The following is a 4,597-nucleotide window of genomic DNA, read 5'->3' on the forward strand; positions in this document are numbered from 1 at the left end:
GCGTGAACAAATTTAATATTGCAACTTATCTAAATTCCAGCATGCAACTATAAACCATAAAAACTAAGCTTTGAAAATCCATAATTAAGCAAGAAATAGTAGGCTTGAAAAACCCCCGATAAATTTATGTTAATTAGTTACACTATATTTTTCAATAATTATCTCTGATTTTTTTTTGAACAATATCAAGTTTATTTTGTAGTAAATAAATAATAATAATAATTATTATTATTATTTTAAATAATGGTAATCCATTGATAAAACTCATGCCAAGAAGGTCATTACATACCCACCCGCTGCCTCACAATGGACAGGACAAGGCTTCGTGGTAAAACCACAATGATACATAAGATAGACCAACTATATTTGAACTTATCGCTCACTTATCTAAAGTGAGCCAATAACTATGACAAATACATAGTTTATAGGCAAGTAGGCAAAGTAACTAATACTCAGTAGTGCTCACTAAGAACTAATGAGCATAGGATCCTAAAAGTAAGGAATTATTAGAAAAAAATAATAAAACTAAATAAAGGCCCAAAACATAAGCTGAGCCTTAGGCCCAAAGGATAGCCCACCAGAAAGGCCCAACGCATGGCCTGCTGGAATAGCTCAGACAAGCCCAGCCGCCATCTCCACCGTGAACAGTTTTCTGGGCAGCTATGCCAGATCCCGCCTCCCGATTCATGCCGCCAGTCCATCGCGCCCTGCCGCGCTGTCTTCACGCCATAATAGACGGCTCTGGCATAGAACCCAGCATCCCCACGAAGGGCACCAAAACCTGTAGAAAGCAACACCACGCACCGCCCGCCAGTTCTTCCACCCCTCGCCTCCACGAGTTCATAAAAAATCCCACGCCGATGCGCATCGCCTTTGCATAGAGCATCGAACACCTAGAAATCCCACCTGGAACCTGCCGCCAAGCCATCCAGCCAAAGCCTCGAGTCAAAACCTCCCTCCATAACTCCCCGAGCAGATCGCACTCAATTACTTGTCCGGCAGCAGCCCATTAGCGGCGAGGCGAAACCAGCAACGGCCCGGAGCACCGCCGGATGAGAAGAAATTCTCAAACCTAGACCCAAAGTCATCCGGGTTCTTTGTAACTAAATAATTATGGGAGCACTAACTCATCTTTAATGCTCCCAAAAATTTTCTTTTATGAGTAAGGTTAAGTTAGGTATATGAAAGAGGTTTACTTAGCAAATTTTACTTTTTAAAAAGCAAATAGGAGGTGTAAAGAGATGAGAGGTCAACTGATCAAATATGGAGGTCCCAATAGAAAAACTCTAAATAAAATTTCATACTAGATAAATTAACAATGGAAACATCTGGTTCCATGAATGAAGAAAACCCAAAAGAACAAACATCTAATTGTGCATAGTTACAAAAGTAAAGTGTAGTATCCTGGAAATTAGTTATTATTTTCCGAGAATTTTTCGGAATCTAATTTGTGGTTATTGGATGGTTTCGTGGCTCGTGGAAGGAGCGGAAGTGTTTCGGACGAATTTTTATTCGAAGAATATGGTTTTAGGGGGTGCAAAGGTTGACTTTTTATACGTTGGGTTTCTATAAAAACTTCCTTCACGAAGGTAGTAGAGAGCGTCGATACGAGTTCGTGGATATGTGGAACATGGAAATCGGAGTTCGTATGAAGAAGTTATGGCCATAGGAAAAAATTTCCATTTTGGTATGTATGAGATTTTTCCGGAAATTATTTCAGAAATTCCAACTTTCCTTTTTCGGAAAATTCTCTCTCTCTTCTCTCCCGAGCCTGCGAGCAGTTCTCCACTTGGCCGATCGATTTCTTCGCCGTCCGGCCACCATAAGACGTGAAACCAAGTGGGCTTTCTTCGCCTCAACCTCCTCTACAAGTCTGTGGAAGCCATCGAGCATGGGTCGAGCTGTGGTGGGAGCTGCAAGGCCCAGAAGAGGCCATGACGGAGCTGCAATTGCCTTCGTCGGGACTGGAGATTCCGGCCACCTTTGCCTGTGATTCTTGAGGGCTTTTGGAGCCCAGAGGACGTAGAAGCTTCCTCCTAAGGTGGTTTGTAACGATTCAACTTGTGGAGATCGAATTTTGGAATTTAGGATTCTAGGGTTCATCAGAATCCAAAGCTTTCGAGGTAAATTCCGGCCATATGACTTTGATTCAGATTTTGTCCTAGTTATGAATGTTGTAATTGGAGTTAAGATGGAGAACTTTTATGTTGGGAGTTTTGTCAAATTCCGACTTTGGGCCGGCGGCGACGCCGCCACTGTGGACCTGTGGTGGTATTTTCTGGTGGTTTCCGACCACCTTAGGGATAGTTTATGTTCCTGATTTTGATCTACTCGTCGATACGAGCATTTTGATATACAATACGTAATTTTTGGAGATCGTATGAGCATGTTAGGGTTTTTGTGATTTCGATAGTTTCGGTTATCGATCTTTGAGGATCTGACTATCCGATCGACTTGTGGTTTTGTCACATCGATCGTAAAAGTGTTCCGGAGACTTAGGGAGGTCTCGGATGAGGGTTCGCTTCAATTGGAGTTACTTTCAGGGTTGTTCGATTGGGGATTCGAACTTTAATCACTTGGTGATTCACTGATTCGTATATTGATTTGAGATCATTGGTGATTAGGTGCTTCCCAATGTGATTTGGATGAGTTGTTGGTGTGAGTATTAGTTTAATTCTGTATAGAAGACGCAACAGGATTTCGAGGTGAGTAATCTCACAATGTTCATTTACGAACGGGTTTACCTTATCGTTTTGATAGTTATTTAGTTAACTGCAAACTATAGTTGGTATTAGTAGCATTCTTGAGTGAATGTCTATGTGTGTGTGTGTGTCTATATATATATATATATATATATATATATATATATATATATATATATACGTGAAATATATATGTGTAGGTGGATTTGTGTTATAAAACAATAATTGTGGGTGCGTTCATTTATTGTTTTGGGGTGTGACTTTTTGTGAAACAATATTTTCGGAAATGATTGATTTCTATTGTTTTGAAAAGTGTTGTCTATTGTGGAACATTTTTAGTTCGCGGGTGGCTTATGTAAGTGTGGGTCTTATACCGAGAGCAATTGATAGGGATCAATTACTGGGAATCTTTTATTTTAGATTCGTGTAACATTTTGGGTCCAGTGCAACTCCTTTAAATGTTTTGGTATTTATACCGTGGATCCAAAGACTTACGAGTTGAGGATCGTGGATCATGAAATGTGATCATAGGTGGGACAATCGGGACTTCACGCCTTTTGCCGGGTTTGTGGATACGATCAGTTAGAGCTCTAGTCTGTCCGCCGTGATTTTGTGTGGGTTTATCATGTGATTTGCGTGAGTTGTTTCCTTGATTGAAACGTGTGGGTTTATCCCGTGATTTGCGTGAGTTGTTTCCTTGATTGAAACGGGTGGGTTTATTCCGTGATTTGCGTGAGTTGTTTCCTTGATTGAAACGGCTGGGTTTATTCCGTGATTTGAGTGAGTTGTTTTCTTGATTGAAACGGGTGCGTTTATTTTGTGATTTGCGTGAGTTGTTTTGAGTTACTCATACGAGCTTTCACAAGCTTACCGGGTTTGTTGTGTGGAAACCCGGTGCACTATTCAATGGTGTAGGGGTTAATCCTGCAGGTCAGGGTAATCGTGGCTGAAAACTGAGGTAGCAAGCTAGCAGCTTTACGGTAGGAAGCCAATTTTGTGACTTTATCGTTATTAAGACTTCCGCTTGTAGTTAGCTCTAAGGAGCATTTACTTATTATTTTGTTGTGACAATGTAATTCGTAACTTGTGTAATATATAACTCTACAGAGCGAGTATATATTGACTTTGTGGGTTCAGGGCATCAGTATGTACTTGATTTAAAAGGAAAAAGTTTTCCAGGTATTTGTATTGATGGCTAAATCATCATGCATGTATAATTATGAGATTATATATCGATTTTTATTTGTGTTAAAAATTGGGGGGGGGGGGAGGGGGGTGACATAAAGTAAGCATGCAAATTGAATAAACGTAAAGCATGAAATCTGTCATTTATGGTCTAGAACCTTCTGCATGTATGCATACAACCAACTTGCAAGAAAAACCAAAAAGTTAACAAACATGTATCGTAAACTACAGTGAATTGAATTGATAAAAATAGCAAAGTCTAAACGAGTGTACGATAACTAAAATTGTTATATAAGAGAAAACTCATAGATCGTGAGTATGTCAAGGTAAAAAACACAACAAAGTTGCACCAAAAACTCAGGATCATCATGGAGTTTATAAAAAAAAAAAAATTATAGAGCAAAGTGTGCTGATAACGTGTTATAAAGTAGAGAAGATAAAAACAGAATAGTTGGGAGGAAATAGAAGTGTTCTTATTCAGTCTCATTAGCCTCCTTTATATAGAGATAGAGTTTACATCAAAGTATTTACAACAAAGATTCATTTGAAAAAAATTGTCCTTCTTTCTTATCCCAAATTTATTAGCCTGTCATCAGATAACAATTTTTTTGTTATATAGGAGGGGAATCTAACCCAATTCCCAACTCCTCTCACCACTTGGACTAATTCTAAGGATATCAAATAACATTTATAAAAAAAAGAAAGAATAA

This window comes from Rosa chinensis, chromosome 1, assembly GCF_002994745.2.
Source record: "Rosa chinensis cultivar Old Blush chromosome 1, RchiOBHm-V2, whole genome shotgun sequence".
In the NCBI taxonomy this organism is placed as follows: Eukaryota; Viridiplantae; Streptophyta; class Magnoliopsida; order Rosales; family Rosaceae; genus Rosa; species Rosa chinensis.